The sequence below is a fragment of the Cricetulus griseus genome, chromosome 5, assembly GCF_003668045.3.
Source record: "Cricetulus griseus strain 17A/GY chromosome 5, alternate assembly CriGri-PICRH-1.0, whole genome shotgun sequence".
NCBI classification, from domain to species: Eukaryota; Metazoa; Chordata; class Mammalia; order Rodentia; family Cricetidae; genus Cricetulus; species Cricetulus griseus.
The window spans coordinates 7,765,079-7,789,521 of NC_048598.1; the positions used below are offsets into that span (position 1 = coordinate 7,765,079).

Sequence of the window (24,443 nt, forward strand, 5' to 3'; positions counted from 1 at the left end):
CACACATATACCCCGTAGGCTCAAGTATACCAACACACAGAGAGAGGGAGAGAAAGAGAGAGAGAGAGAGAGAGAGAGAGAGAGAGAGAGAGAGAGAGAGAGAGAGAGAGAGGGGGAGAGAGAGAGGGAGAGAGAGAGGGAGAGAGGAGAAAGAGAGAAGATTCTGGATTCAGGAACCTTGTTGCTAAATCTACAGATGAACTCTATAATAAATTAAAGACTTTGGTTTTTATACTGTGAAATTTGAAAGGTTTCAAGCAGCATTGAAAAGATGAGATTTGTATTTTCAAAAGAAATCATTTGATTTCAAGGTGGATAATTACTTTTAGAGATATCAAAATAAAAAGGGAAGAAATCAGTTGGGAATAGTAGTCCAGGTAGGATTTAATGATGGAGTGGAAAGCAGACTTGGAGAGAAGGGAATTAGTTCAAAAAATGCTAAATATAGAAACAATTGTTAAAACTAAAATTGGAAATGAATTGAATGTGATCGAGTTCAAGAAAAGAAAGTTTGCTAATTCCCCATCATTTTCCATGATAGGAAACTGGGTTAACAGCAATAGTTCTCAGTGGGAGAAAAGGAGGACCACAGTTTGGGGACAACCAGAGGGGAGATCATCAGTCTAGTCTCAGACACGTTTGAGTTTGAAATGGCTTTGACCCCCTCTATTGGAGGTGTCAGAAAGATGGCTGACCATTGAGGTCCATTTCTTGCAAGAACAGTCTTAACTAGGGTTTCAAAGTTGAGTAAATTGCTTCATAAAAATAAGATAAAAGGAAAGGAGGAGGAGAGAGGGAAGACAGACATTCTAAGGAATGCCAGTATCTGTGGCCACTAAGAATAGGAAGCCCTTAAAGCAGACAGTTAACATTGGAGAAAAATCAAGAGAACAGCATTACCAAGGAGGTCAAGGAGAAATGGCGCAGTAAGAGTTAGGAGTGATGAGCCATGTCAAATGATGCCATGGAGTCAGATCAGATGCGTGCCGGGAAGCCCACGGACTTGGCGGACCACAGGTCACTAGTCTCTTACTGGGAGCTTATTTAATGCCAGTGTGGAGACTAAGGCAGCAGCAGTCACTGTGAGTGAGGATAAGAGGAGCAGCTACAGTGTCTAGAAAATAATCTTAATAGGCATGAAAAAGAGAGTCATAGCTGTGAGGAAGTATGGAGCAAAATGATACCTTTATTTTGTTTAAAAAATGTTTGGCATGAATAAATTATACTACATACATATTTTAACCAATTTTCTAGTTTTATTTTATTATTAGTTTTATTATTATATGTTTTATTATCTTATCTTATTATTTAAATTTATCTAAAAGGCAAAAATTTGTTTACCTTTTAATTTTGTGTTTTCAAATTTTTATAATGTTGGAGATGATGACATCACTTTCTTATTAAATCCACTCTTGGAGCTGTTTGCAAAGGGTTACCTCACAACAATTGAGATATTTAATAAAACTAATCTTCCTCTTCTGTAATTTCTCAGTTGGAAAATGTGGTCCCTTGATGATGGTCCCTGGCTTTGAAGAATAAATGGATTCTGAAGAGAAAATTAGATGGTATTTATTACGCAGCTACCATCAGAGCACCGCCACTCTCCACGGTGCCTGGTCTCGCTTCCCCTGTCTTCTGCAGAATGGCTTGCCTAGGCTGCATCAGAGGGGGTGCTGTGTCACTCCTCTTGTTTTCTTAGACATATCAATGAGGAACCTCCTCCATGATGCTCTTCTAAAGCCCTCCAGCCCACACAATCATCTTAACACCACACACTATGAGTTTCCCTCCACTCCTTCCTTCAGAAGGCCTCTCCTAGCCATGTGCCGTGTGCCCTCCTGTAACCCCAGCACTGTGGAGTAGAGACAAGAGGATCTTTCTAAGTTTGAGGTCTGTCTCACTCATATAGTGAGTTCCAGGACAGCCAGGGCTGCATAACAAGACTGTCTCAAAAGCAACGAGAAGAGAAGCCCCCTCAGTCTTCCTCAATGTGTTCCTTTTTTTTTACATTTTTTTATTTATTTAAAAGTTTTTTTTTCAGTTTACTACCAATTAAAATTCCCCTTCCCTCCCCTCCTCCCAATCCCCCCATCTTCCACCCAAATCCCACCCACTCCTTAGTAAGGGTAAGGCCTCCCATGAGAAGTCAACAGTCTGACATATCAAGTTGAGGCAGGATCAAGCCCCTGCCCCCTGCATCAAGGCTGAGCAAGGTATCCCACCATAGGGAATGGGCTCCAAAAAGTCAATTCATGTACTTAGTGATAAATCCTGGTCCCACTGCCAATGGCTCCACAGACTGCCCAAGCCACATTCACTACATTCACCACATTCACCTACATTCAGAAGGCCTAGTTGAGTCCTATGAGGTTCCTCAGTTGTCAGTCCATAGTCAATGAGCTCCCACTAGCTCTGGTGAGCCGTCTCTGTGGGTTTTCCCATTGTGGTCTTGACTGCTTTGCTCATATGATCCCTCCTCCTCCTCTTCGACTGCACTCCTGGAGCTTGGTCCAGTGCTTAGCTGTGGATCCCTGCATCTGCCTCCATCAGTTACTGGATGAAGGTTCTATGATGACGACATTCAGGGTAGTCACTAATCTGATTACAGGGAAGGCCCATTCGGGCACCCTCTCCACTGTTGCTGAGAGTCGTAGCTGGGGTCATCCTGGTAGATTCCTGGGAGTTTCCCTAGCACCAGCTTTCTCCCTAACCCCATAATGGCTCCCTCTATCAAGAGTTCTCTTCCCCCCCTCTCCCTCTCCCTCCCCCAACTCAACCATCCCTTTCTCTTAAGTCCTTTTCCCCTCTCCCCATCACCCCTCCATCCCCTACCCCCACCCTGCAGGCTTTCTCTTGCTCTCACTTGCAAGTCTTTCACTGGCATTAGAGCCCACTTCTTTGGAATCCTAGCATATACTGAAGAACATCTGAGGTATCAAGCCTTGTAGACTGAGCAATTACTGGATTCCTGAAACTTCTGTTGGTAGAAAGTCATGTCTATTGGACTAGCTGGACCACAGCATGTAATCCATTTTAATAAACTCTCTCTCTCTCTCTCTCTCTCTCTCTCTCTCTCTCTCTGTGTGTGTGTGTGTGTGTGTCTGTGTGTGTGTGTGTGTGTCTGTGTGTGTGTGTGTGTGTGTGTCTGTGTGTGTGTGTGTGTGTGTCTGTGTGTGTGTGTGTGTGTCTGTGTGTGTGTGTGTGTGTGTGTGTGTGTGTGCGCGCACACACACACACGCATGCTGCTTCAAATGTTGAGAGCTTTGGGCTTTAAATTTAGCTATGTACTTGTCCTCACATGACTTTGATTTCTGTTTTCTCTTTTTTCAAAGTGGAAAAAGGTATCCCCTAGGTATGGAGTATCTGTCGAATCAGAGCTCCAGTAAGATGCTTTGTGAGGGACAAATGCTGACTTTTCCAAAGAAGCCCTATTTGGAGATCATGTCCTTTTCCTTTATTGTGTAGTTGCTACAGCCATGCATGTTGGTGTTTTGCTGTCAGTGTGGTCTGTGACAGCTAAAAGCTAGGAACCTGGGCACTATTTTAAGGACATGGAAGTTGATTCAATAGAATTGACTTTAAAAGCATGCTCGGAAATTTTTTTACCTTAACAAAAATCCACACATTGACTCTGTTTAATGTGAGCTTACTAGCTCACCTCTACTGGGATTGAATTGGATACTGTTCTCTTCTGATCTTATTCTCCAGGTAAATGGGTTTATTTTAATGAAATCAAGTTTGCAGCACCACCCGTAATGTACTGTAGCGAGGCTCATAATCAGAATAAAGCATGCAAGTAATTCAGCCCATGAGTGAACTCTGTTTTGTAATAAATCTCTCTCTTGCACATAAGCTCTTCCTGCCTCAGCCCCAGGAACCCTGGCTTTACAGGCAGGTGTTGACAACATGCTGACTTGAACTCCTTGCATTGTTCTAACCATAGTTCCTGTCTCTCTTGTGTTATTTGGACCTTACAGCTGATCCTTAGCTAAGGGCACAGAGTTTGCGTCAGCAGTTATTTCCGGCACATAATGAAAACATAATGAAAGCATCGCCTTTTGTTAACAGCTGGCACAACTATACTGGTGCACGCTGCCTGAATCTCACTAAGGGAATGGTCCTGTGTTAACCCACTTTCAATGCTGCCTGAATCTCACTAAGGGAATGGTCCTGTGTTAACCCACTTTCAATGCTGCCTGAATCTCACTAAGGGAATGGTCCTGTTTTAACCCACTCTCAATGCTGCCTGAATCTCACTAAGGGAATGGTCTTGTTTTAACCCCCTCTCATTCGTGCTGTAGGATTTAGGGCTGTCCTCCTGACCCTCCATTTTGTTGGTGTGTAGGTCCACAGAACTATGGAAGGGTTCTCAGCAAGTAGCAAACAACTGCTCCCTGAGGTCAGGAAAATTCCACATTCTTAAAAATCTGTGATATTTGATTTTAGTGAGCACTTATATGTGGTGTCTCTGATTTGAGGCATCACGTAAGTTCTAAAATGTACAGGAGATCATGAAGACATGGTTAAAAACCTGTAGCTGTCATTAAAATGTCTACTCCAAGACACAGGACAATACTTTGGATGTCTTGAGTTAATATACTTTCTTAACACAGAGTTAAAGTCATCTGTTTTCTGTCACATTTTTAATGTGACCATTAGAAAATTAAGCTGACCTTTGTGGCAGACAAATGTTCCGTGTTCCTGGACAGTTCTACAAAAGGATGTGTTTACCCAATTGCTCACAGTAGAAAGTTTAGCAGCATGTGGAGAAATTTCCTCTGGTATCTCAGGCAAACATGTCCTGTAGTGTCACTGTAGGCATGGTTCTATTCACAGTAGAAGAGCCCAGCAGATGTCCAGAGTGTGTGCTGTTTGTGCATCTCATCGAACCACTCATTATGGGCCAACTGAAAGGGAACTTTGAAACAGAGAGTAGAAATTTTCTCTTGGAAACAACTGTTAATTTTAGAACCCTCATGTGAATCAGGAGTATTGACAATGAAAGCTTTGGTATTATTTTCACGATGTTGTCTATTGTGTGCTATGCATCTTAGACTGGCTTTCACTGTGGCCCAAGGACTAAAGCAAACACCTCTGTTATATGCAAGCTAAGGGATTCACTTCCCACCATCCCTTTTCATTAGATTTTTATGAATTTACATTATGAAAAGTCAGAGTGACCATCCATAATTCAAAGGAAAGGTTATAGTTCAGTAGTTGAAAGAAAAATTTAAAGCAACATTTTCATCAATTTCTCGGTTGTAGCACCGGGGTCTTAAGTCTAAGCATACATGAAGGAGGTCTGCATTTATTCACAGAAATGTTTGAAGTCTCTGCACCCTTACTACAGCATTAACCAAATCTCCCAACATTTGAACAACTGTTTAGAAATTCTGATACAAATAAATAGGTGTGACTTATGGACCCGGGAAACAAGAAGAAAAATCAATCAAAAGTACTCTGGATATTAAAACCGACTTTGTGCTCTGATGTGAGGCTGCTTGATTGAGTGGTGTGGAGACAACCACGTCCATCTAATGCTAAGAGTAATGCACACAGACAGAGCGACAGTCACAGCACAGCCTCCCATCAGCAATAATTAATCTCTTAGTTAAGAGAGAGACTCAGAAAGCCACTCGGCAGCCTCTTCTCAAGTCGGAGGGACCCTGGTTTTTGATGTTTGCATTCTGAGGGAAATTGTCCCCACCAGTTCTAACAAATTGAAACACCAGGCTAATTATGGCAGCTAATGAAGTGTGTGGAATGGTCACAGCTTGTCGTGAAACTGTTCCTTCAGCTTGGATTAGAGTTTCATCAATCACTGTTTTAAACTGATCCAGAATCGCTTCTGCCCGCTGCTTGGCATTTTAATGCTGTCTCTATAATTGGTTTTTTCCCTAAGCTTAGGCTATTTTTTGAAATATTACATTCTCAAGGCAGGACTTGCAAACTCCAGTTTATAAAAAGTTACTATTAGAGCTATCCAGTGATCAAGTGGTAAAGGGCTAATAAAAGGCCCATGGAAATAAAACTCACCGCAGCCTTTCAGTCCTCCCAGGAACAATAAAGCCTGGACACAGAGAATACCGTTGTCAGACATGCATGTGACATAGTTTGGGAGAACCATGGTTGTTGATTGGCTGATTAAATTCCACAAGGGTTTCTGCAAAATTAGTATGTAGATACTGGCTTATTTTTAGGAGAGGGCAGGCCACTACATATAAGAGCTATAAGATTTACACAGTTGGCATCAAGACAAACATTTTGAAGCATGGAGACCAAAGGGATACTTGTATTGACCTATATGTATTGACATATATGTTCATATACTAATATTTTGATTGATTTTTCTTTTCTGAATCCAGTTTAGTAGCTGCCTAATTCTGAAAGTCAACTCACAAACCCTTGTTTCAAAGTCTTTGTCTAGTCTTTAAAAGGGCACCAGACATCTTCTAGGTATGACTACAGCTTCCATATAATGAACTCTCATTTTTAATGTTAGTACAAGGTAGCCGTGAGGTAGCAGCAGTGAGGCTCAACCCGCTGTCCTCACAGTATGCTCTGTATTTGCAAGAGAACTCGGGAAAATGGGCACTGGTTTCTGTTTGTGTGGACAGGTCCCATAAAAGGGTAAGATTAGGCAGGTGTGCTGGCCATTTGTCCCCTGTTACACAGCATGAGTGACATAGTCTGTGTATTCCAACCCTTTTTATTCACCCATCACATTAGATAACAATGTGCTTATCAAACTTATATGAATTTAGGAAGATCTGTAGCCGTATAGTATTATTTGAAGCCATAAAACTAGCATTTCCTCTTCTCCATGGCTTAGAAACCAAGATAACATACAGTTAATCACTGTGAGAGCCCAGCTTATCAGCCTCTGGTCCAGGGCACCTCCACAGTTCATTTTAAATACTGCCTCCAACTGGAGGCTGGCTTCTGAGACTTTGTAGATCTTTGTAGATGTTTGAGTGTTTTACAATTGTACTGTTATATCATGAAGAATTTGTTGCATAATGTACAGAAATAGAAATGGAATACTGGGTAACAAGATGTCTTTTAAATTATTTTGTTAGTTTCATTTACTCTTTAGTCAAATGATAAATTAATTTTAAGAATATTAAGGAAAATTTTAGACAAAAGAGTGATAAAAATCATTTATAATTCCAGATATGTCTCTTAATGTTTGATAAATTTGGATTTTTTATTTATCCACTAAGAATTATATATAATATTTTAACTATGATATATTCTCCATATGCAGAAAATACAGCAAATTATATTGACTAAAATGCTAAGGAGAGACTATGTTATATACTAAATAGTTTGAAAATGACAGACTTTATGCTTTCTATTGTAAGACTGTTTTTCCCTTTTAATTTTATATTCAATGATTTTACAAAAATCACTAATTGTAGTTTAACTGTTGATAATTTCTATATACCAAACCTTGTTTTATATATGTAATAATATTTTATTTCTTCCTGGTCATTTCCTCACAGCAAATATTTTTAGTTTAGTTTTTCATTAATTGTCATGTTCTATCATATGTTATTATGTTGCAATAGTTCTTTTGTTTCTATTTTACTGAGAATCCTTTTTATATTATAAGTAGGTCCTCAACTTTGTCAAATGTTTCTATATCCTGTGCTGTTTTTTGATTGAATTACACCATTTGATGTCTTAAAGTGATGTGTTCACAGAGTAAACTTCCTTGATCATGACATACTTTGCCATACACCACAGTCTGCTATACTTCTTTTGGTATTGTTTACACTTGCATTTACCAGTCGGATTAGTGTTTGAATTTTGTTTTCTTGTAATTGCTAGCAACATTTTTCTGACTTTACAGAGTAATTTGGGTCATATTCCTTTTATTTTATTTTTGAAAATATTTTATAGAAATTACTATTTGTTCCATAAATATTTGGAAGAACCCACTAATCAATCTATCAAGTTTGTGTGGTAGGTAGTCTTTGGGGTGGAGCTTACCTTTATTGATTTAGTTATTTTAATACACAGAAGACAATCCTGATGATGTCTTCATCATGTCTGTCATTTTAGATTATGTTTGTTTTCAGAATTTGACTCACTCATCTGAATTTTTCTGAATTTCTAAATTTCCACATTTGTAGACAAAATACACAGCCCTGGTTTCCTCTTACACTGCTCAGGGTGTCTGCACTAATGCTTGAGTGCTGCCTTCTCCTTCGTGGAGACTGATAACAAATTTTCTTACTGATCTTACTGGGGACTTTTCAGTTTTATCAATCTTTATAAAGCTGACTTTTGTCTTTGTTGATTTTTGTCTTAAGTTAATGACTATTTTTATCTTTCTTTAATATTTGCTCTTATGTTTATTTTTTGAACTCTGGAGTTTAATTTGCTGCTATTGTTCTTGATAATAATCCTCAGATAATTCACTTCTAATCTTTATGACATGCATATAAATTTATGAGCTTCTTTCAAGGTATGAATTTAGTAGCCTATCGCAGATTTTCATCTTAGTTTAAAATTTTTCTATTTATTCCTATATTGACTAATAGAATTTCAAGATGTCCTACTTACATTTATTAATTTACTTGCTGAAGTCCCCCATACCCAAAGAACCAATCTGTGATTTTAATCCTCTCAAACTTTTTGTACACATTCTGTTCTGTCTATGTAAATGTTTCAAGTACAAAAAAAAATAGTATATATTCTGACCTGCTACATACAAGCTGCCCGTTACAGGACATATAACATGTCCTGGGGGAGGTGTTACTTGGCTTCAGGATGTCCTGTTGCATAGGGATTCTAAGAAGTAGCCCTGGGTTTAGAATAAATAAATAAATAAATAAATAAATAAATAAATAAATAAATGCCCAGACATTATTGCTTTGGGTACATTCAACAACACGCCTGGGAGCTTAGAACCATGTGATGAATCTGATGCTATGCCCCAAATATTGTTCCTCTCATTGTCTTTTTGGTGATGTCTGCAATGAGACTGAGTAGCTACGGGCCTTGGTGGCCATCCTCAGTAAGAACGCAGACCCTCAGCAAATGCAGTGACAAAAGTCAGAGCAATGACAGGAGAATGTGAGCCTCTCACCTTGGGGAGCCCACACAGCCCTCCCTGCACCTCTGCGTAAAGGAGAAATGGACTTTCCTCTTGTCCGTTTCGCTCCTCTCTTGGATGTTCTGTCAACAGCAGCAGAATCTAATGCCCATTCACATGCCGGGGAAGAATGCTGGCACCGCAGTGTGTATATCAGGCCCAGGTCCATTTGCAACAGACCTCAGATACAAGATTCTTGCCCTTCTATCAATCAGTAATAGAAAAGAAATCTCTGAGGTAAGACTTCTGCTTTCATTGTACACTGGGATGGGGCGCACATTTTAATTACTTCCTTTAAAGTGTGACCTTCCCTTCATCACTAATTCAATTTTGAGCAGCCAATTGTTACCTCCAAAGTGAATTTTTAACATCTTTTTTATTATTGGTGTGTATTAATTGTGCAGAAATTGAGTTTCATTATGACATTTTCATACACGTATATAGAGTACTTCCAAGGTGAATTTTAATTCTACTATTAGAGTCTTAGTTTTCTTCCTCTTCTTTTTTTTTTTTTTTTCAAATCATCTCTGCCCTTACTTTTATGAGTATCTGGTCCTTCTTTTCAGCCTACTTTATCCATTTAGCCTATCTTTTTTTAGTATAAAAGAGAATTGAAGCTAGCAAATTAGCCCCATCGTCTATGTGTTTTCAGCTTGCAATGCAGGGTGACTCTGAGCTACCTGTTCCTTGTCCAGGCCCTCAGCATACTGTTTTCTTCTCCCATGGGCTTACATGACTGTTTTCTCCTGGCCCATCTCATTTTGAAGAACACTAGATACCTATATGGAATGCCAATGTATTTGGCCCTTTAGACTTGATTGATCAAGATCTCTTTCCAGGCTTAAGTTGGAGAACAGCCCCATCCCCTAGCTCCCCATTGTTGATAACTGATGACTGTGAGAACCACTTCTCAGAACGCCGTGCCATCATAGATGCCCTGCATGAGGCGGTGTGTGCCCAACTCAGGCTACAGCGTGGGTTCCGCAGCTCAGTGATGCTGTTCTCTACTCCCTCCTCTAAACATACCTACAGGGAGAGGTGTCTGCTATAAAGAAATAGCCCTTTAGTCCTGGTGCTGGGTCAAAAGTAAGGGGAACTCTGCAGAGCAGAGGACTTCCGCTGTGCATTCTCTGTCCTTTGCAAGCTTCAGTGAGTTTCTGGCCACCCTGCCTGAGTGCCAAATCCTCTTCGCAGATAGTTCTTTGGTTACATTTTTACCTATGCACTCATGAGTACCTAGGTAATTAGGGCCCTGGCCCAGCATCCTCACACAGTTCTCCTGTGTGCTTACCAGGGGTGAATGAGGGTTTGTAGGGCTCCAAACAGAAGATTGCCTCAAGCGGGCCATTCTGCCTACTCTCAGCTAATTACCATGATGCCCAAGCAATCATGGAACACAATCGCATTAGCAGTTTTGATAATTTGTATAGAATGCAGTTAGATAGTTAATAAACAGACAAAATAGTTAAACACTTTGCCTTTTAGTGTTTTAGTCACTTCCTTGGAAACTAAGAGGCTCATGTAAATATCACTCGAGATCACTGACACCTGTATCACACTCTATATTAGCTAAAAATATGTCAGTAAGAGATGTATCAGGAATTACTCATTAGCATGCTAGATTGCATTGCTAAGAATGTTTCTATAAAAGAAATCAAAACTCAAATTTGTCTAACATTTTAATATGATGTTTATAATAGTCTTAAGTATTTCTGAAATTATTGTGTATGGGGCATGATTGTGTGTCATGGCACACATGTGGAGGTCAGAGGACAACTGTGGAATTGGTTGTCTCCTTCCCCCTTTCCGTGAGTTCTAGGATCAAACCACATCATTAGGCTTTCACAGTAAGAACCTTTGCCAGCTAAGCCATCCCACTATCTCCTTAATAGAGTCTTCATTTAACCTGTCAATGTGGAATAACTCCTATACCTTTTCTTTCTTAAATAATAGGAAAAGCTTCTGGAAGACACTGACTTGCTTGTAGCACTCTGAGCCTATGAGAGACTCCCATTAGCCTTCACTTTCCTACTGAGTATAACCCTGCTAGAACCATGGCTTGTTCCCATCCAGACACAGCACGACGATAGCTTTTGTACTTGGTGTCCTACTTGTTTTCTGGTTTTGTTTTTTTTGTTCTGTTTTGGTTGTTGTTGTTGTTGTTGTTTTCAAGACAGGGTTTCTCTGTGGCTTTGGAGGCTGTCCTTAACTAGCTCTTGTAGAACAGGCTGGTCTCGAACTCACAGAGATCCACCTGCCTCCCGAGTGCTGGGATTAAAGGCATGCACCACCACTACCCAGAAGATGTCTTACTCTTATAGTGCATCATTTTTGTGTCTTTATAAGAATAGCTTTACTAAATAAAATAGTCCGCCCAATGATCTAAGAGTGGTTAGCCTCTGTAACAAGCCATCATTTCCCAAGTGCTTGCACAAAGCAATTCACAATTCGTTTTACTGAGAAAATACCATATTAATGAGTTAGCTTTAAAATTACAGTTTAAGGAGAGAAATTAGCAAGGGCACTGGCCAGTAATCCCTGTGCTCAGGAGGCCAAGCAAGAAGGTCAGAGTAAGGTTATACACAAATCCCAGGTGGGGCAGGGCTACACAGTGAGGCTGCTACTGAAAGCAGGCACCAGGTCAGCCATGGGAAGACAGGCTTTAAATCTGTCTCCAGTAAATTCTTCTGCCTTTATTCTCTTTATATGGAGAGTCTTCAGACAGTCTCTCTGTAGCCCAGGCTGACCTTAAGTTCACGATCCTTCTGATCCCACCTCTAAAGTGCTGTGTTTAGCAGGGTGTGCCACCACACCCAGAATTTCTGATAAATTCCTATTTGAAAAACGAAAGCATAAGGGGTGTGTTTATTTGTCTGAGTCAAGACAATGCATGCACGGTTGAACTCAATTGTATCTCTATGTTGTGTGACTACAACAGAATGGAATTTTAAAGGGCAACAATCATCTAAATTGTTTCATTTATATACACTCTCAATATTTAAATGCTATATTGTTAAAAAATTATAATGTACTTTTATACTAAATATTTATATTACATTTTCATGTACCTCAGATGTCAATGTCTTTTATGTTTGACAGTCTTTCATTTATGACATCTAAATAGATGAGGAGTTGTATTTATTTGTTGTTCAATAGATTGTACTTTAACAGGTAATAAATAACAGGTAAATATCCTTCCTGTTTAATACCAAGGTGTTTTACCTATATGTGTTTTTAGTTCAAACTCAGAAAAGTTCAAGGGCGTCCAAGTATGAAATAGCATCTGAGAAGATTCCCATTGCTCTCTTAATTTGATTTAGTCAGAGAAAAGGACACTAGTCCAAAAAATAGATATTTAATAATTTTGGTCCAAAAATAGACACTAAATATTGTATATAAACCAGTAAATGTGCACATAATTTCCTCAAAGCATGAAGAAGGAGTTGGCATTATAAAATAATGTATTCATTTATGTTGAGTGTCTTACCTGCATTCTAATGTTTTAATATCTTTATCTACTTGTAGAAAACATAATTACCATATGATTTTAGATTAAAATAATACAATATATAAGGCCATATGTTTAAGCTTTTAGAATAAAAGTAGTTATTTTTCATAAATGATTTTTAAGGCACATCAGTTTTTAGAAACATTGTGGTTTGATGAGCAGTGATCAAATGGAAATGAAACTTGACTCTAAGGACAAGACACGCAGGCATGACGCAGGCATGACTCCTCCTAGACACCAGCATGCTGAATAGTTTTGTCTTCTACCTAAGTTCCACGTGGGAAATAAGAGAACATATCTCCTAAACCATGGCCTTTAGATTTCTTAGAGTATAGTCACACTATCGTCCTGACTAAACAAGTATGATTCTTTACGGAGTTTCCCTATGTAGACACAGTTGCCTGTTACATGGAGAACTGCACACTTTGTTTCCCTGTCTTCTTCTCTGGAGTTAGGATTCGCCTTCTCTCCATTCTCTCCATTTCTCCATGTCTCTCGTCCTTTTCCCTTGGCCCTTTATGGCCTGGCAATATAGTTTTGTCTTCTCAGACCCGTTTTTCCTAGAGCTACTGTAGTCACTGATGGAGCTCTTTAAGTGACCCTTGGACGTGCATGTGCCTTGTGTGTCCTTTCCCCTTTTCAGTGTCCTTTACTTTTTCAGAGGCTCCCTGGAGTACAATTTGAGTTTTTTCATAAAGTTGTATTTTTTGATTGCATGGCATCACTTCACTAAGACTCCTTTTCTTTCTTATTAAATAGCAGCCTACACTTACCAAATAATGCCACTTTCCCTTTAGTGTCTCTTAGGGTACTAACTTTTCACTGATACTTCCTTACATTTCTCTCAGCGTCATCTAAATGTTTTAATACTGTTATTTTTTCTGATCTATATTTTTAATTGGAGATTTTTGTAGTCACCTGCTTGTTTTTCCTTTATTCATCCACTCGGTAGCAAGGCACAAACCATAGCTGTGATCTCTGTCTCTGTGGGAGGGATTTGGGGCGGTGTTACTGTGGGTTCCTGTCAGTGAAGGCCACTGCCTGGGGCTACTCACTTTATCCAACACAGTCTTGTCTAGTCGCCTGCCAGGCACTGGCACTGGGGTGGGAGGTGAAAGCAGGAAGTAGGATGTGGCTGTCAACGTTCAACCTAAGAACTCACTTAATCTTTAGTACATTAGCGCATCGTGTCATTGGGTAATGGCCTCAGGTGGTAAGAGCTGAAGCTGTACTGTACTCGACAGTAACCCCTAGCCCTAAAGAATTGTTTGGCCCCAGCCTGAGATTCCATCTGCAGAATTTAGGTGTGTCAATGGCAGCAATCAAATGGCAAAAGGCCATTTGTGTGTGTGTGTGTGTGTGTGTGTGTGTGTGTCTGTCTGTCTGTCTGTCTGTCTGTCGCTCTCTCTCTCTCTCTGTGTGTGTGTGTGTGTGTCTGTCTCTGTCTCTCTCTCTCTCTCTGTGTGTGTGTGTGTATCTCTCTCTCTCTCTCTCTCTCTCTCTCTCTCTCTGTGTGTGTGTGTGTGTGTGTGTGTGTGTGTGTGTGTGTGTGTAGTTTAACTGGGAGCAAGGTGGATTGTTTTTCATACCTAAACATAGCATTTCATGTGGCTCCAGTATATGCTTAAAACTTTGGATAGTACTGAACCTTATATTTCGTATGGTAGTCTCCACATCGATGAAGATGAGTTCAAATGATCCCTCTTAAAGTCTGGTAACAACATCTACTGAGAAACTGACAAGGTGGGGTACACAGATGTATTGACATTTGTGCATTGCAAGAGCCACACAGAATGTGAAACCCAAAGGAGGGCCAGATGCTTGAGGGTTCCGTCTTCTTTTCACAGGGTAAAAGAAGTTTGGTATGTAGACAACTTCAGTGCCATAGTGAGTGACTCTTTGGGAAGTGTGAATGGGACAAAGCCTGGTGTGATGTTTGATTTTTACTCTCTCCCTCTGTGGTATGAGTATTTTCTGTTAGCTTTGTAGAAAACCAGGAGAAACTGTTCTCTTCTTTAGCAGTCTATCTTTAGGTATGAGATCAGGAAACCTGAGAGAAATCTCTCCTAGCCAAGCCCAGAACGGGCTGTACCCTAAGTACTCTGGTTGAATCCAAAGTAACATATTTAGGGAATTATTTTTGTAAAGCTTGATTTAAAAAATCAGGGGCAACAGCTGTCTCGCAGAGAACCCAGGTCCAGTTCTCGGCACTGAAATGGAAGCTCATAGCTGCCTGTAACTCCAGGTCTGTGGGATCAAACCCCTCTTCTGGTCTCTGCAGGCACCTGCACAAATGTGATGACCATGAATACGTGCTGACACATATATGCACATTAAAAAAGTAGACACAGTTAAGAGATTAACAACTAGCAATAAAAACATAAAACCATTATAGCAATATATAAAAATATGGTTCAGACTTTAAAGGCTAGGCTCACAACCAAAATTAAAACATAGTAGGTCAGTGATTCTCAACCTGGGGTAGAAGGACCTTTCATGGGAGTAGCATATCCGATACGCTGAATATCAGGCATTCACATTACAATTCATAAAAGTAGCAAAATTATAGTTATGGAGTAGTGATGAAATAATGTTATGGTTGGGGGGTTACCACAACATGAGCAGCTGTTATTAAAGGGTCACAGCTTTAGGAAGGTTGAGAAGCCTGGCATTAGGTGCTTCTGGAATTTTTCATTTGTTTTCAGACTATGGGTAACTACCTGTAGATAACAAACTACTCAACAGCCTAAAATAAGGGGTACTATTTTGTGTGCCTTGCCCTTGCCCGCTGGTGGCTGTGAGCTCCAAGCCCTCCCTGCCTCTGTCCTCTAGAGAAAGGCCACTTGTTGACACTGGGGCAGAGGAAGGGGCACTGTTTCTGTGGAGAGCACAGAGATGGAGCTACGGGACTTGCACTGCACATCCTCACATCCAGTTTCCGGGAAACCCTGCTCCTCACTTCTGCTTCCAAGCTGTGTGGCGGTCTTGGCGGCTGAGGTTTCTGAGCTTGAAGAGGAAGAGCAGGATGGAATGCCAGCTGTACCCTCCATGTGTGTCTCTCTCGTTTTTACTTTCGGGTTTGGTGCCACACTGTAGCTTTGCTGAGCATCAGTCATCGCGGGGTTACCACTGCCTTCTACTCTCCAGCAGATGTAATTTGCCGGATGTTGGTTAATTCTCTGTTATTTGGGAGGAGGCATTTCTGAGAGGACTGAACAGGACAAAAATTCACTACTCTGCCATGTTAAAATTAAGTCTTCCAACAAATAATTTTAATACACAGTTTACACATTTTTACAGAAAGGCTTTTGAAATGATAACATATAGCATTATAACAGAAAATGATAGTATATAAATGAGAAAGTCTAGTGCTTTGCAGGCTTTTATCACCACAGGCCTTCCTGTACACTTGGATCCAGCCAATGAAGGTTATGGATAGAGGGCCTGGCTTTTCCCCAGGCAACTTTCCACCTGATAGGTTGTATGAGACTTCAAGGGGGGATGCTGTGAGGTAAAACAAGAAGCAGAGAAGGATATGGGGATGGCTAAAGATTCACAAGAGGCCTTCAGCACAGGGAAATTCAATTCGTATCTGAAGAGAGGCTCTCTTAGAGGAAGTGGTATTTCTGTGTAAGACTTGATGTCTGGGTGGATCTCCATCTACTGAGGACATAATAATAAACATTTGTTACGTATAATTAACACCATTCAGCTTCGGTCATTTGATGTGTTGCTTCCCATTTGTGCTGATGGTGAAGGCTCTTTCCTCAGGGCCTTGTCTCAGTAGCAATCAGTTCACTTATTTCCATCTTAGTCTTCCTGAGAGAAATTATCAAAATCATATCTATAGAGAACATTCACCATTAATGACGGTTATTGATATCCTATAATTATAAGAAAATTTGCAGTGGGAATTCCATTATCTTAATGATGCATGTATATTATTAAGAATTATAAATATTGAGGAATAAAACTTCAAGTTCACATGCTCCCAGATGTTATTTTGGGATTACTAGACTGGCAAGTTTTCAAAAACACAAGCAGTAATTAGAAATCTTTCACCATTGCTCTCAGAAACAGTGCTTAATTTTCAGTTCTTTCATTTGACAAAACTTGTAAGAAAACACTGTCAGAACTATTGACATTTTGATAGCCTGACAAAAATTAAGCATAATTACAATGAAATATTTGTTGCATAAATTAAACCACAATTAATATGTTTTCTGCCAGTGCTTGAAGGATAAGATTAAAACAGCGTCGTTAGCGGGCTCCCCACTGAGAGACTAATTTCCTGGTTTTCATACCTCACATCATCATATGCATTCTCACAGCAGAGCTTTAAATCAACAAGTGGAAAACACTGCTGAAGGCTGCGTGCACACCAGATGAACCGCTTTTATGACGCGAGTGAGCAAGGCAGGATTGCTTTCACAGTGTCTGATGAATCTGCGTGCACACCAGATGAACCTCTTCTGGAGGGAGTGAAGCAGGATTGCTTTGTCTCTTCGGAGCTGATGACTAGTTGACTCCAAGGGGAATATTTGCACTTTTAAAACCATTAAAATACATAGAAATTTCCCCTTCCTTTTAGTTAGTTTTGCCTTTTAAATTAGCCAGCTTATTGTTTTAAGGGTGCTTACCTTTTTAGAAGGTAATTAGAAACTGCACATGATATGTGCTATGCACAGGCCTGCCCTCTGGCTAGCCAGGAACTAATAATAAATCCCAGCTAATAATAAATTCCAGAAAAGTGGAAGAAAAATGTGTCCTCTTAGTGAAGGGCTACTTCTCCCATCAGTGTTCACAGCCACAGAGGGTGGTCTGTGAGTAAGAACACTTGCTGTGCAAGCATGGGATCCAAGGGAAGAGTTCCAGAACTTGTTTCTGTTTGTTTTGTCCTGTTTAAAGCCAAGCATGGCTGTGACTGCTTATAATCCCTGCGATGGGAAAGGCAGGCCGAGACCAGAGGGTCACTGTGGCTTGCTGGTTGCCAGAGTAGCTGAAAACAGGGAGCTCCAGATTCAGGGACATTTTGTCTCAAGGAGATAACGTAGGCAGAGAGCAACAGAAGGACAGTTCCCATTGACATCCTTCCACCCATGCCGCCCTCCAGCCTCTGTGTGTGTCCACAGGCAAATTTACCTGCATGCACATATATTACACACACACACACACACACACACACACACACACACACACACACACACACACAAACACACACACCAAATTCCCAACTGCCCAGACAACATGTCAAGATTCTAATTTTCTTTTTGGTGTTAGGCACTGTTTGGAGGCTCAATGAAGGAAAGAGATAACCATTGCCCACAGTCCTCTCTACCTCCCGGTGTCTTTCTCAGGCAGCACTGCTTGGGAGCATAAAAACACTGTGAGGATTTGCAATGAGCGGGTGGCACTCATTCACTCCTGAGCTGTTGCCCCCCTCTTCCTGTGGGTATGCTAGATGCTGGCAGCATACGGTTTGGACTGTGACTGTCAAGGGAGTGACATGAGTAGATCCCTTCGTGTGTGCAAGGCCAGGGTACCCCTCGGGCACAGCCTACTCTAAAGAGACCGTTAATCTTGTGGCTGCACGCTGACCAGCATTCTGCCTTGCAAATACCAAAGGCGCTAGCAAGTTTCAGTTGAAATTTTTTACCTCAGAAGATACCATATTTAGGGGGAACTTTAATTTTGGTCACTTGATGTGACACTAGTATTATAGTGACAAACTCGATGGTGTGGTTGTGCTCTTGAGTGGCAGGATCGCTCATTCATGTATTTCAGGCTTGGGAGTTGATATCTCAGGTCCCCTCCCTGACAGTTAATTGGAAGTCACGGGTGCTTCACCAAGCCTGTTGTCCCCTTTTGCCTTATATCTGCTGCTTACCTGTCCCCCATTGCTGCCAAGTTTCATCCCATGGTGACAGGAAATTTTGTCTGACTTAACCACTACTATCTTCTTACTGCCAAGGATTATGCAGTCACTTGATTAATACTCTTAAAAGATTGTGTGAATGTTTAAAATCAATCCTTTAATGGGAGCATAAATAAGTAAACTTAACAAACATGATCATTTCCGAGGTCTGGTGTGAACCCAGGTTTGGCAAGTAGCCACGAGAGTGCACACTGCTTGCTCAACAATGTTTCCCTTATGTATTAGCCCATTTTTACCTCACATAAATTGTCCTGACTTGAAAAATATTTCTTTTGAAACTAAATTTCAAGTTATAATCTACATAGATTATTTTCTGATCCGAAATTCCAAAATCTGAAACTCTTTTTGGTGAAAATGACATCATGAGTAGAAAGTTCCATCCCGTGAGGCTTTGTTTCGTGTTCAGAATTATTCAAAGTAGTTTTTGAAATTACCTTCAGCTAAGTGTGTGCTATGCATGTGAATATAAATGAGTTTGCTATTTGTATTTTGACCCATCACCAAGATATGTACTGAGTTACATATATGTAATTATTCCAAAATTCCTTCCCATCGAAAATAACCCCAAGCATTTTTAATCCATAACATTTTGGATTGGGAAATATCCTATATATGGCTATCACTCATGAAGAATTAGTTACAGACTATATGCACATTTGTTTATCTTGTTCATGCTCATCCACTGGTTTGTCTGACGTTCTTTTTTTTATCATAGATGGCATAGCAACTGCCATGTTCTATTGGAAGTTAATGCACAATGAATTTGTCATGAAAGAACTTGACCTAACTATAGAGTACGCCCCTTACTCTCATTATCTGCAGTAGTCCTGTTCTCTAGGGTCACCACAAAACAGGATATTAAAACTGTATTTCTAGATACCCATGGGCACAGTCTGCACCGATATTCAGGTTCTGTGAAGAAAAGATAACCATGTAGAAATGAGCTTGGAGAAAATGCTGTGATAGAATTTTTTAAAAGCAGAGAGGGAAACCCAGAAGAGCCAATCTCTTCAGTGTTTCTTAGCTTCTCTGTTTAACATTTATTTCTCTTAAGTAGAGGGCAGGGCCCTTTCCGGCATTAGTCTTAGGAGCTGATATTTCTGGTAGACAAGATAGGTCAGATGGTTCCTCCATGGCCAATGCTGCCACAGAAAGGTGAGAGGAAGTTAGAATCATGTCTAGATTTTATTACTGGCATGGGTGGGGAGGGTGCTAGCTGTTATGGCCTGCCTTGGAAAATGGAGTTCTATTGTCTAAGATGGACTGTAGAAGGCTCTGGCTCCTGAGCCCCCTTCCTTTGGTTCAAAGCACTCAGCCATCATAGCACTACACTTCAGGACTGAAGTCCTGACCTGCACATGACCGTGCAAGCACTGCAAGCATTGCATTGGGGAAGACAAGTGAGTAGTATCTGATTTGCCGGTCAAGGGTCTGGATCCATGTGGCAGTTGTTTGTCCCATGAACAACTCATTAAAGGCATAATACCCTGATTGCTGACAAATGTAGGTACTGTCTTCCTTGCCAAGTAGGGTCACACTTAAAAGGCCTACATTTCTATTTCCTTAAAAGGCCTACAGATTTATTTATGTATAATTGCATATGCATAATGTATTCAGCACTATGATGGCACAGGAAGACAGACAAGACTACTAAAGCCCCTGGCCACACAACTCTGATATTTGTGTCTGATACTTCCTTCTTGCTCATATAATCAATCCCAACCCTGTTGATTGCTATCTTACAAATACTTTTAAGACTGAGGTTATCAGAGCCGTGAAGGGATACGAGGCCGGATCTGCTAGTTGGGATGCTAAAGGCTTCAGTCAGTGTGTGAGTTGACACTGGGGTTCTGGTGACGTTTCTAGAGAGGCAGGTTGAAAGACAGGCTTGAAGATGTGCTGCCCACAAAGGGATGCAGGGTTAAGCCCATGTGTGCATTTGTTCAGCCATGCCTTTGGCCAAGCAGTTACAAAGCCCTCTCTGTGCCCAGCAACTGTGTTAAATTAAACCCTGGGAATACGAGTGTGAATGAAATGTCACCTGGCTTTTAGTGGGTACAGCCCTTGATGAGAACTTCCTTGGGGAGCCTGGTTACGCAGAAGAATTGGTTTTTCTCCTACCAAGAAACACTTATTTAGGAATATTATAATGTTAATGTCTGTTGTTATCCCCATTGTAATTCGTTTTCATGAAGCCATCCTGATATTAGCTCTGAAAATTTTTGCAGCACATTTTCCAGTAGATTAACCATGTGCAAGCCACATGCCCCCCTAAGTCCCAGTCTCACACAGCATTCCTTCTATTTAGCTTGTGCCATCTTTGTATACACAGATGATGTTACCGCAGCCTCCTGCAATGCTATCATTAGTTGTGTGATAAAAATCAATGAGCAGGATATGGACCTCCCTAACTACAGCATAGCATTAGCTGAATGTCTTATTTTGTTTTGTTTGCTGTGAAATTGATATCTATACCTATATTTCTGTGCATGCTCCCATTTCTGTATACGCATCTATTTCTTCCAATGCATTGTTATGTCCCGTACCCCTTTTGTTATGAGCCATGTACCCCATGATACAATAGGTCTGTCAAACAAGAATCCCCATCACTTATCTGCTGACTCACACTCTGGCTGCCAGTGCATTTATAGCCAAGACCATACACACGAGGGGAAGCTGACTGTGAGGACTCAACACACAGATGAGCTAGATGACAGTGAGATGGTGAAGCTCTGGAGAAAGATGCTTCAAAACAGAGAAAGGAGCAACTCAAATGCATAATTCTATAGTTTAGAAATGCCCTCACTGACCCAAGTCAATTATAAGTGACCCCTGGAAAAGCAACTATGTAAGACTGTTCCTCATATTTACTTTGACAGATATGTGCACTTAAGAGTGCCTTTGACAGTAGCTGGCACTCACTGAGTACTTACTGTGGTGGACCCTGGTTCTGTTGTCATTTGTTTGTTAGACGATGTGTCTATTTTGTACACAGTGACATAGAGCTGTCTATAGAGCTCAGTCTGGCCCTCAATGTGTGATCCCCTGCATTAGCCTCCAAGTTGTAGAAGGTAACGAGCATGGCAGAGATTTTGTGGCTTATACAAGATCACAAAGCTTCTATAAGTGCACTGGGCTCGCAGGCAGAGCTGCCTTGGGAGTCTATGGCTCAGAGAGCCTTTGGGCAATGGCTGCAGTCAGCTGCAGTCTCTGGGCAGTAGGCAATATGCAGTGAGTCCTGTTCTGTTTAGGTTCCGGTTGACAATGTGTTATTATCAGTTGATACATTGAAAAGTTGATCCTTTCAAAGCATGTACAAGCGGTTCATGAAAGAATTATAATAAATCCTAGGTCTTGCGGATTTAGGAGAATACAAAAAATAGAGCACTCAAAGCTGCTGTTCCCTAGGCAGCTTGGAGTGAACAGAGAGGACCGTCCTCAGCTACAGCAACAGCTGCCCACTGTGTGTACTTTGGATAAAACTGTGGACATGGTGTCATCCCAGAGCTTTCCCATGTGACAAGAGTGTGACAACCTGGCTGCCTGAGCAGCTTTGCCAAAGGCGTCAGTCATATGGCAGCCATTGAAACCATGAGTGTTCTAAGGGGAAGTTTGTTCGCAGGGTGGTCATCTGTGAGGACGAGATAGCCAAGCCTCACACCTGTCTCTGGAGGAGTGGAGACCCTGATGTTATGAGGTTTGTGGGGCAGAGGAACAGAAGGACCTGTCCTGGAGCATAGCCACAATTCCAGCATTTGTGAAGCAGGCAGCAGTAGCCAGAGTTTGAGGCCAGTCAGGTAGCAGAGTTGTGGACAGACAAGGCTACATGGGAAGCCACCATACCAAGAAGAAAGAGGGGAAGAAGAGGAGATGGGTGTCTTGGGGCATGTGAGAACACCGGTGGTCTTCACGTGTATACTCAGATCTTCCTAGCTCTTCATAGCTGTTCATCAAGTGGAGTTGAGTGACCTGGTGAGACTTCATGAAGCACCAGGCCCTCAGATGTCAGCGTCACTCATGGACGCCTGCGCATGCCCAGATGAAGACCTGCAGACTTCTGGGAAAGCACCCTTGGAGTCCCTGTAATGTCAAGTGGCCACCATTATCATCCCGATGAACACAGCAGCACTGTCACCTACACCAGTTAATAATAAATGTCTCAGCATGTGGCCTCCAGAGTCAGATAAAGTAACTCAGATCACTCTTAGAAGGTTGGTTTAGGCTGAGTTTGTATGAAGCCTATCAGATACTTTTTGAAGCCGCCCCATGAGCTCCCACTTGGGAAGCAGAGGGAATCCTGAGGGCTAGCTAGTAAGAGAATGTGGGGGGTTTCAGTCGGGAAATCATTTTCACTAACAGCATGTAGCATCCAGTCAGATTTCCTTATCTACTCTAATTTTTAGTTCTAAGAGAAAATTCTCTGTGATGTTTTAAACTGAATATATTAAAATCATTTAAGGTGGTCAGTATGTACCTAACTTCTGATTTTCGCCCTACTCTCCGGGCTATGTCCCTAGTGCAGGGCCATTCCACTATGAACGTGGACATGGAATTTTTATATTCTCGGCTGCGTCCACCTGCTGAAAAGCCTTAAACAACTAGATAAACACACAGCTGCTGACCTCACGTTCCTACACGTGGGGGCGAATGGCCCAAGTAATTCATTCTTTGCCATTCTGACTTGGGTTTGAAAATGAAGCTGGGCAGCATTCCAGCACAAAGAGCCATTCAGTTCCAAAGACTCCTAAATTGTCCCAAGGAGCTCCTTGTGGCAGTGGATGATCTGTGTTTGGCTAGGTGTCCTAATAGCAAAAACTGTCTGCGCGGACAAGCAGCAGCCAAGGCAGGGTGCAGAATCTCCATCCCCGGTGTTCTTCCTGATGAGGTTGTTTTTCAGAAAAGCAATCCCCAACCCTGTTTAGCCTGACTCCACAAGAGCACTGTGCAAGTCGCTTTCTTGAACTCACAAATAAATAGCTCCCGATGGCAGGGTGACTGTTTTATTGTATCAGGAACAACTTGGATGGAACTTAGAGTCAGTACCAGAGGTTTCCTGAGACCAAAGCTGTAGTTCCACTACAACACTAGCAGTTACTTACCAGCTAAGGCCATGAGAGACTGGAAAATAAAAAATAAAACTAAAGGGTTTCTGGAAGATCTTTCTTCTACAGGACACAGTGGGCCAATCCACATCCATCCACATGACTGTGGATGTCCATTGTCTGGCCCTAGGCAGGATTAAGTCTTGGTACCGGTGGTTGAACAGAAGGCAGCACACTGTGAACTGAGGCCCACACACTACCTGAATGCATGGGAGGGGGAGGATCCTAACTCAGAGAAGTCCAAAATTAAGAGTGCAAGAGCACCAAAGGACGTAAGGAAGCAAAGCCCAGAACGGCTGAGTATAGTCATTGTGAATCTGACCTACATATGTAAGTACATGTGCATGTGTGTATTCAGGGTACTTGTTGAAAAGACAATTACTCACGGGGAGGTGTGATCAAAGTCGAGTTTCATCACATTGCTCCAAATGTGTCAGAGCATCAGTGCGGTTTACTCCGTTGGCCTTTTGAAAGAGCAGGATAAGTAGACCATGAGCAGACTTTGACCACTGATGGACTGAGAGGAGAAAACACGAGCGCTGAGAGCCTTACTTTATCCTGCTCATCTCCAGAAGGAGGATGCAAGGTGGACAACCCCCTTCTAAAGCTAGGAAGACACCACTGCGGCCAACTGAAAGAATGAATTGTTTCCATTTTATAAACAGAAACCGGCTGGGTTGGATAATCTGCTCACCCTGGTATGGGTTGTAGCAGAGCATCTTTCAGGGCACTGGGAGATTTTACCTGTTATTCAGTTTCTGATTGAGACTTCCTGGTTGTATTTCTTTTTTGTCC

At 41.3% G+C, this 24,443-nt stretch overlaps 1 protein-coding gene across 1 annotated transcript in view; it reads left to right on the top strand.

Annotated features, from left to right (window-relative positions):
- Positions 1 to 24,443, top strand: part of Spata17 (spermatogenesis associated 17) — a 175,061-nt gene that overhangs the window by 142,820 nt on the left and 7,798 nt on the right.